The sequence below is a fragment of the Crocodylus porosus genome, unplaced genomic scaffold (genome assembly GCF_001723895.1).
Source record: "Crocodylus porosus isolate Cpor-Errol unplaced genomic scaffold, CroPor_comp1, whole genome shotgun sequence".
Taxonomy (NCBI): Eukaryota; Metazoa; Chordata; order Crocodylia; family Crocodylidae; genus Crocodylus; species Crocodylus porosus.
The window spans coordinates 21,804,141-21,813,989 of NW_017728917.1; the positions used below are offsets into that span (position 1 = coordinate 21,804,141).

A 9,849-nucleotide genomic window follows, 5' to 3' on the forward strand; every position below is an offset into this window, starting at 1 on the left:
GGGCTCAGTGCTGGGGCTGGTGCTGTTCAACATCTTCACCAGTGAGAGCCATGGGACTCTTTAGCCTGGAAAAGTGTAGGCTCAGGGGCGATCTGATGGCCACGTATAATTTTATCAGGGATGACCACCAGTATCTGGGGGAATGTTTGTTCACCAGCGAGCCCCCAAGGTCTGGAACAGTCTGCCAGCGGAGGTGGTTCAAGCACCTACATTGAACACCTTCAAGAGTAAATTGGATGCTTATCTTGCTAAGATCCTATGACCCCATCTGACTTCTTGCTCTTCGGGTGTGGGGCTGGACTCGATCTTCTGAAGTCCCTTCCAGCCCAAATGTCTATGAAATCTTGGAATTTCCTGTTTTAGACTACATACCATTAGCTTTTTTAGTCTCTCTGTGCTTTATTCCTCAGTTCTTGTGTACAATTGTTATTGTTTCCTTTTGTATTTCTCTAATCTCTGAGGCCAGGTACAGAAGTTACTTTTATTATGCAGTAGGCATGCGGAAAACACTCTACAACTGTAACCATGATTGCCGCGTGTCCCCACAGGCTGGGGGGGGGCACAGCAGCCTCCCATAGGTGGGAGTGGGAGTGTGGCAGAGGCAAGTGGAGCTGCCACAGACAGTCACAGCGCAGTCAGTGCTGGGGGGGTGAGGGTGGCAAGAGCTGACCAGTGGTTGGCGACCACCCGCAGACACCGCTGGCAGTGTCGGCAGCAGCCAGCAGCGATTATGGACTTCCTGCAGTTGCTGCTGGGAGTATTAGCAGAAAGGGGGTGGGTGGTGAGTGGTGTCCACCCACAGGTGCTGCCGACAGTGTCGGCTGTGCCTTTTCAAAGGGGTGCACTGCCATGCTCAGGTGGTTCACATGCACCTGTGTGTACTCCCTACACGTCGCCACTGGCTGTAACTAAACAGAATATCAGGCTACTTAGAGCTCTGTAAAAATGGCAGATCCCCACAAAACAAGGCTTATGATAACCCTGGATAAATGTGTTATCAGACTTCAGTGCTATAGGTTAGAGTGCTATAATTAACATATACAGGTTTCCCTTGCCAACCATGGTTTTGAGTATCCAAACCATTTGGATTTTGAGTATATTCTGTATACCATTTTGGCTAAAATGGTATACAGTTTTGAATAACCACAGTTTTCTGTGGTCATGCATTTCTGCTACCTGCCGTTTTTCCCATAAACCTTTTGTCTTGCAAACCACAGGTTTGCCAACCATTGGAACTTCCAGGAATCTAACCCCAGCGGTTGGTGAGGGAAACTTGTATACCAGATCCCACTCCAATTCATGTTAGGTCGCATTCTGCTAGCAACCCATAGAACTTTGCAACACTCCACATACCCCCACCCTCACAGGGTGTCACTCTAGTCTTGGCTGGAGCTTGACTTCTCTGCCTGAGTGCTGGGCTATCCCCAGCTGCCCGGGCTGTCACTGACAAGAATCAGTGAAGACTCTGTCCCCAGGCATGTGTCCTTTTCTCTGTGTCCTTGCTGACTCACTGTGTGGGTGTGGTCTGTCAAGGGTGGTTATTCTCACCCAATGTCTTGGCTTGGTCTGTTTTTCCCTTTGGGCTTACCTCTCCCCTCTCTGACCCCTCTGGTTAGCATAGATTCATGCACACACAGAAAACGGCTTATTTCTGAATTTCTCTTATTGCATATTGTCATGGGTACAGTTGAGCTAATGCTGAATGTGCTTCAGTTGCTATTTCAGGCTGAAAGAAACCAGGAATGACCTGTCTTAAGAACTGATTCATCTGCACTGATTTCTGGCAATGGGCAAGTTCCCTAATGGAAGTAAAAAATATACTTGAACATGCCCAAAGTGTACATCAGCACACTTATGCATACTAATATGTAGCATCGCTACTTTCCAACTTGTATGGGGAAACCAAATGCATGTGTAAAATGCACATTCGGAGAAACACATACACTGCCTTTGCTCAATTAAGGATGCAGACCAGAAATGCATTAGTCCAGCTCACAGACATGAAGCTCCAGGACCCTGGATGTATTCAGTAGCCCATAAAGAAGTAGAAAGTGTTTCTCTGTTTTCATGTCTTGAGGCCAATTTCTAATCATTCTGGTCACTCGAGTAATGATTTGGAACCATGTGCACTTGATAGCAAACTAGTTTAGATAGTCTGTTATAGAGTTTGATGTTCACTGCTGGCAGTCCCATAGATACATACATATGGCAGCTAGCTCCAGGAACTCTTTTTTTGTCAAACTTTCACATTGTTTGTTTTATTATTCACTATTGTTCAGGCATCACTTTTCCAAGCTGTATGAAAAATAATATCCAATGGTCTTGCTAGCCTTAATATAATGTTCCTTTCTTTGGCCCACTCAGCAATCAAAGGAAAAAAAAGCCTCTGGGACAGAGTCTATGATGTTCAAACATTCTTCATCGGAAGGAGAGGAAACTCTCCTTGCCTTCCCAATCTGATGCCTGCAAAAGCAGTGATTTTATGTATGTCAGCGCAGTACAAGTTAAGGCTCCAGAGACCCTGTGCCTAATCAGACTGGGCCATGGGGAGGCAGGCTCACCTGATCCAGACACTCTGTGAAGGTCACCCAATTTTTTTCTGCCATATCTTGGTGTTGAAGAATACTTTATTAGGAGGTGGTCAGTTCTGCTGTTGGCTTGACTCAGATGTGCTGGGCTTGGTTCTTCTTTTGGGGTTCCTAGCTCCCCTACACCCCATCCATGCACCACCCAGATGTTAAAGTGTCAGTTTCACCCTTGGGTTTCAGCAGGTGACATCTTTCTTTTCTTTGATCCTGTGGTTGCCTTGAGCCTGTCTTCAAGGTATGATGGCCACCTTGGCCCTAACAGTCATTCTATTGGGGCATTGTGAATGTAAGAATAAATGAAGAGTAACACAGAACAGAAAATCTGGAACTTAGGTAAGTCTCTTTGGTCTTGCAGCTTCCTGTTGGAGACCTCCTGTACACCTGGTTCTAGAGGTTGGTGGGGTGTCTCCCCTTCACTCAGGTTCTGTCCTCCCCCACCAGGAAAAGCAAAACAAGGAAATGAGAAGAACCCTGGCTGGGTTTACCTCTTAGCTACGTAAAGGCCCCAGTCCTAGATGCTTCAGCATCAGCTCTCAGTCTCTCCCAGCAGGGTCTGCTCACACCAGGATGCAGCCCTTTTCCTGGCCTTAATTCCTTGTCTGTCTCTCTGTCCTAGCTAGTCACCAATTCCTCATTTCCTTGGTCCTGGTGTTGGGACTCAGCCTAATTGGCTCCCCTCTGGTGACACTGAAAGTAACCAAAAGAGAAGAAAACCCAGGATCTTAACAGTAGCACACCCAGCTCTCTCCTGGCAGGCTCATCTCCCAGCATGGCTTCCAGCTGGCTCCCACTGCTTCTCCACTGTGGGTTCAATGCCAGCATCCCTCCGTTTATCAGAGCTCCTCTGAGTTCCTGTGCTGGAAGGCAGCTGGCTCCCCAGCTCCTGGAGTTTCTCCTCTGGCATCCTGGCATTGCTGCTCTTTCCCGGATCCTGTCCTGCCTGCCTTCTGGTCTCAGTGGTGGGCCAGAAATACCCATGCAGTTGCAGGGGGCGGTCCAATCTGGACTGATCAGCTGCTAATAAAGTGAGTCTCTTGAAACGTCTTCTGGTTCCTTGGCAGTGCCAGCTCTGGTGAGGCAGGTGGGTCTTTTTCTTTGGCTGCTGTGGGTTTAAATGGGGCTTTTCTCCTCTCTTCACAATTTTCCCTTATGAACCCAGCAGATTCCCTAAAATCTATGCTAAATTTCGTAAGCCAAGACACAAACATGGTCACCCTCCTGAAGACTAGTGAGTGAAGACGGACTGTCCTATAGGCTGGCTCATGCCCCAGAAAGGATGACTTAGGATCACCAGGTATTTAGTTCTGTGTTAATATTCCATCAGTTCTTTTTTAATTGTTTAATTAGCTGGTATGTTAACATTATCAGCTGATGGGAGGAATTGTGTGCCTGCAGGACAGGCAGCGGAGCCACTACCTGCAGTGCCAGTACAGTACATTATTTACTAAGAAATTGATTGAAGATTTTCAAAGGCATTGTTTGTTTATACTCAGGACAAAAACACTTCCATGGTATGTTTTCTGAAGTGATCTAAGGGATAGTGTAATCAGCTTTGGGAGGGGAGATGGTTTATCACACAGTCCTTCAGTCACATGCAAGTTGTTGAAATGTTAAATCTGAAATTGGGGTGGTTTTGCCTGCATTTCAAGTGGAGCCAGATTGGGTCTTTGTACTATACTGTTTAGTTTATAAGGTACATCTTTAGCCTTCCCTAGTTTTGTCTTACCAGCTGAGTAATCATTAAGTACAGTTACAAATATTCAAAAATCCTTCATTTTGGAGGGAGGGGGAGAAAGAAGACAGCACATTTGGGGTGAATTAAACCAACTAAGGCTTATCAGGTGAAGCTACTGAGTTCTATACAACTGTAAAGAAAATAAGAATGAAAGCCAGTTATGTCTGTGTAAATTAGGAAGCAAAATCTTGCCTGAAATGTTTTAATTGCAGTCCACTTTCTTACTGTATCCAATGGCTTTTATGGGAAAAATAACAAAGTAAACTATTTTTTGGGGGTATCTGGAATCCCTAATATCTGTTCTCTCTACATCTTGCATTCAAAGTGATTACAGATGCATCTGATGCAGTTAAATGGCTGCTTACACTCAGAAGTATTTATTTTGTAATGTCCTGGTGCAACCAAGTTTGTGTTTGCTTGAGACTTAATTCTCAGATCTGAACCAAAAAAACCTCTGGACTTGCCTAGTTTATTTCAAAATCACTTGCATGTAGAGAAGGGATAAAGCCTTAAATATGAAATTTCAGTTTAGGTGTGTAGAGGAGTTGTTTGCATTAGGGTCTTGGATTTGAACCTGGTGCATGGTTTTGGTTCCAACACTAGAATAGTTCTGCTTATGTCTGTTCTTGAAGAGTTACAGCCTTGGGTGATGAAAAGCAATGAGATCATTTCTCCCACACGGGGCATATCCACGAGTGTGCACATGTCTTGCAGCATGTCAAAGCTCTTTGAGACGCTGCAAGAAGCATGTGTGGGAACAAAAAACCTTCCCCATGCTGTAAATTTGCAGTGCAGGGGCAAAATTAGACACCTGGATATCCAGAGGTAAAAAAAAAAAAAAAACACGGGGAAAAAAGCAGGGCAGAACACAGTCCCAGACTGTACTCTGAGGCAACCAGAGGCTTGGTCCTCCACAGAGATGGCTGGCCCTTGCCCTGGTTCTGAAGCACAGTTGCCTGTCCTTGTGGGGCAGGCAGCAGTGCAAGCTGCAGGGATCTGGACCTGGGCTCCTGCCAGTAAGTAAGAGGTGTTGGAGGGCTGGAGGAGGGGGGAAGGGGATCATGGGGGGACTCCCCTGGCCCCACCCATTCCCCCAGCCCCCCAGATTGCTGCCCCGCCCGGCCCCAACCCTTGCCTGCCCTCTGAGCACCCCCATATCACTGCCCTGCCCAGCCTCATCCCAGGCCTGACCCCCAGGCCCCTGATTGCTGCCCCACATGGCCCCATCCCCTGCCTGCCCACCAAGTCCCACCATGGCTGCCCCACCTGGCCCCATCCAGATGCCAGGCAGCCAAGGCTGGGCCTTGCTACTCCCTGCTGCCCTGTGCTGTGTGGAGGGGGCTCTGTCACAAGGCCCCAGTGACTGCAATGGCAGCTGCTACTGCCAGTGAGTGTGGGGCTTCTTTTTTATCAATTTATTCTTGAGTCTCGGACTACTGGGGATGGGCAGGGGGGGCATGGGGAGCCCTGCTGCTTGACACTGCCCTGTGCTGTGCAGGGGGGATGTGGCCCCAGAACCCTCATAGCCCGTGCTACTGCCCATGAGTGCGAGGCTATTTTTTTCTTACTTTTTTTTTTTTTTTTAAGTGCCAGGATGCTGGTGCTGGGTGGGGGGGCAGCCATCAGGGTGGGCTGGGGGTGCAAGCAAGGGATGGGGCCAGGTGAGGCAGCCATGGGGGGGCTAGGGGAGCAGGCAGAGTAGGGATGTGTGGGTCAGCTCCCTGTGGCCCTACTTTTGGCCATTGTCCCACTGTGGGGTTGTAGTGCAGCCTTTGTGGGGATACGAAGTTCCTTGGCTTCACCCAGCTGCCTAACATGAGTCGCAGGTCTTGGTGAGGGCAGTGGGCTTGTGGTCTCAAAGTGGGTTACATGGCCATGGAAACCAAGGGGCTGGGGCTTGGGCTCCCATGTGGGAGGGCCAGCAGTCTTCAGTGCCTACTATGGCAATGCCTCCCAATCTGTGATCCCCACCATGTGCCCCCCACCCCAGTCCAGCTGCTGCCTCCTGGCCGACAGCTCTCTCAGACAGACATTGGGTCTGGGATCACACAGCTGTCCAGCTTCTACATGGAGAAGTCCCTGGTCTTGACTCTGGACCCCTGAAAGTAGGGTTCCAGTTTAAAAACCCCTTAGCCTGTGCCTCCTCTCCAAGATTTCATATTTGTTGAGTTCAGGCCCTGTGGCATTCTCCCTCTCCTCAAACCCCGCTCCACATTCTGTTGTCTTGTTCTCAACCCCCACACTCTGGCACCCTGCTGCTGCCAAAAGTTTGTTGTTTTGTGTTAATTAGAGGAGCCAAGCTAAAACACAGGCAGTGTTCAACAGGTTTGCTTTATTAAACGCAGGAAAAATTTGGCAACTGCAACATTTTAAACTGAAGCCAGTTGCTTCTTTTCACAGCATGCCCATGCACCCTGGTATATGCTGTTGTGGGGAGCTGAGGAGGGAGAGAGAAAGGGGAAAGTTGCCCAGGCAGCTTGGGTTTTGAGCAGTGGTACCAGTGATGCAGAGCTAAAGGAGCCCATGGCAAGAGATCCATGGCCCGGTGCCAGGGTGTGGGCACTTGAAGCCCTCTGGCCCTACTCATCTAGGGAGAGCTTTAGTTCCACATGGGTGAGGAGGCAGTTGGCTAGGGCTTCATGGATCTGGACAGGCTGCTGCTTTGTGGTGCCAGACCACACACATGGGTGTGGGACTCGCCCTGTTACCCATTCCTGCATCACGTGGGAGAAGGTCACGATGCCAGGCCTGGTCCATAGTGGAAGTGTTCCTTCTGATGGTCCAGTTGTCCCTCATAGGCCTCATAAGCCAGGACAGGAGGGGATAGGTGGGGTCCCCAGTGAGGATTGGGGGGCAGTGATATAGGTAGTGATGAAATTGGGGACCCTGGGAGTGTCCCTAATTTCTCTATCAACCTGGGGAATGGGGAGTTGTGCAAGAGGCGAGCATTGTCCTCATCAGTTGCATGAAAATCAGTGACCCAGTTGTGCCCTAGACATCTGGGTTCTCTGTGTGTGTTTCTGCTTGTGTGTGTGTCTAGGATGCCTGGTTCTGTGTGTGTGGGGTAGATACTGTGGCAGGCCAGTAGGGGGTGCTCCTGCATTGAGCCACCCACCTCACTGTGCCCAGCCACCTTCCAAGCTCCAAGCGCCTGAGGTCTGGCCAACCCCTTTCCTGGAGTACACCCGCTAGCCTGGGGTGGAGTTGCCATCACCCAGGGATGGGCTTGATTCTGGCTCTGCGCGCCCTGGGAAGCACAGGCCTAGTAGCCCTCAAGGGTACTTGACTCACTTCAAGAACTTGGGGGTGCTTCTCTCAGTCAGAAGCACAAGTAGGGGTTTCCGTTAGTCAGCCGAACCAAGGGGACCCCAAGGCATAATCTAGACCCACTCCCAATAAGTCTCCCACGCTAGGTACAAAGGAGGACTTTATTGGTTACAAGGAGTAGGGTTGGAATAGGCTACAGAATTGAGGAGTATCAGAGCAAACAGGATGGCTGGAGTACCCTTTGATCACACATCTGAGTTTCTGCAAACTATGTATCTAGTTAGATCTCAGGTACCTTACTCACAAGTATCATCCAGAGGCAGGTGGAAATCCCCTCTGGAGGCAAGCAGTTTATTGATCATGAGTTTTGAGAGAGAACAAATTTCAAACAGTCCAGCTCTTCTCTCTCTCTGAGTTTCCCTCATGGCTGCTGCCCCTTCGTCCTGGGCAGTCCTTAACTTATATAGCCCTTATGACCTAATTTACTTAGTCCAATGGAGGCCAGCACCTGTTGGCTGTCAGCCAACCAATTTGAAATGCATCACTGGTTGCTGGACAGACTGGCAATTCCTAGCTCCCCAGGGAGCCCAAGCCCCTCACCCAGGTATGTGATGCCAGTCATGTAGGCAGAGGGAGCGGGTTTCCCCCCTCCCTCATGAATGTATTCAACTCAGGTTACCTAAAGAGATAGGGTAAGGCATGTACCCTCTGCAGGGCCCAAACTGTCACAGAGTAGAGTTTTTGGGGAGAAACCGAGGTGGCCTTCTGCCACACATACATACACACTCACACACACACAGAACCTAGGCATCCTGGACACTCACAAGCAGATTTGGGACAGCCAGCTGATGGCTTGTGGCCATAAGGGCACATACCAAGACAAGTTGCTGGTGCATCAGGTCCAGGTGGGTGGCTGTGATTATCTCTGCCACCCAATCAGAAGTAGGTTGGCCATTCAGCTCCACTCAGAAGTCTTTGGCAGCCTGGGGAGCCTGTGAGGAATGCTGGGATATATGCAAGAGCCTCCTTTACATGCTGGGCTTGGGTTCCCAAGCCCCTTCTCCCTCCACCTACCTCTTCAAAGGGCTAACATGTATTCTCTTTCCTTCCAACCTAACCTTGGGTGCTTAGAATAAAGCTCAAAAGTTATAGCACTTCCACCTCAACTTGCTGGAACATGTGTACTTAGTCTCTATGATCCTGAAGGGAATAGAGTTGTGGTTATACATAACTAAATACTCCTCTACACATTACAGGTATTATGCAATTAACTGGTTAATTGCACAGTTAGCTGGAGAACAGCTGTATATGCAAAGTAGCTATCACACAATAAAAAGCTTCAGTCAGCTTTAGAGTTAGATGTAGAAAATATGTACTGACTTTATAGCTGGTTGCTATCAAGCTTTAATTTGCACATGTAGTAGGGCCTCCCCTGTGACTTCCAGCTTCAGGGGTGCACCATGTCCAGCATAAATCCCCTGAAAACTAGGGATCACAAGTTGTGATGCTCAGGGTCTGGGAGTTTCCCACATCCCTGAGCCCTAAGGATTGCTGCAGCCACAGTCGTCAGGGTCTGGGATACAGGAAATCCTTGTACCTTAGGATGACAACTGCCACAATCCCTAGGGCTCAGGGGTGTGGGAAACCCCCAGGGTCAAAGGATCATGGTGATCCTCTGACCCAGGGGTTTCCCATGTCTCCAGGCCAGGGATTCCCATACCCCTGGGGTGGGGAGATTGCCACAGCTGCAATCCTCCAGCCTTGGAGGTTTCATGGTTTCATAGTTTGTAGGGTCAGAAGGGACCTGAGCACATCATCAAGTCCGACCCCCTGCCATGGCAGGAAAGAGTACTGGGGTCAAACGACCCCAGCAAGGTGATTGCCTAGCCTTGTCTTAAAGACCCCCAGGGTAGAAGCCAGCAACTTTGCTTGGAAGTTGGTTCCAGATCCTAGCCACCCTGACAGTGCCTCCTGATGTCTAATCTGAATTTACCCTCTGCCAGCTTGTGACTGTTATTTCTAGTCACTTCTGGTAGTGCTCAGGGGAACAGAGACTCCCCCAATGCCTGCTGATCCCCTCTGACTAGTTTGTAACAGGCCATTAGATTCCCCTCAGGCTTCTCTTGTGGAGGCTGGACAGGTTCAGGTCCCATAGCCTCTCCTTGTAGGGCCTGCCATGCTGCCCCCTGATCATGCGAGTGGCCCTCCTCTGGACCCTCTCCATGTTGTCCACATCCCTCCTGAAGTGCGGCCCCCAGA

The 9,849-nt window shown here is 49.4% G+C and overlaps 1 protein-coding gene and 2 long non-coding RNA genes across 4 annotated transcripts in view; 2 read left to right on the top strand and 1 right to left on the bottom strand.

The window, feature by feature from the left end:
- Nucleotides 1-9,849, top strand: part of ERC2 (ELKS/RAB6-interacting/CAST family member 2) — a 951,034-nt gene that overhangs the window by 275,385 nt on the left and 665,800 nt on the right. The window lies entirely within an intron of this gene.
- LOC109311321 overlaps nt 5,916-9,849 on the bottom strand; it is a 13,583-nt gene continuing 9,649 nt past the window's right edge. Inside the window, exons 3-4 of the long non-coding RNA XR_002101476.1 lie at nt 8,387-8,393; nt 5,916-5,926 (exon numbers count right to left, since the gene is read on the bottom strand). This is a non-coding gene — a long non-coding RNA (uncharacterized LOC109311321). The remainder of the gene's footprint in view (nt 5,927-8,386; nt 8,394-9,849) is intronic.
- LOC109311319 overlaps nt 6,328-9,849 on the top strand; it is a 9,793-nt gene continuing 6,271 nt past the window's right edge. The window contains exon 1 of the long non-coding RNA XR_002101473.1: nt 6,328-6,439. This is a non-coding gene — a long non-coding RNA (uncharacterized LOC109311319). The remainder of the gene's footprint in view (nt 6,440-9,849) is intronic.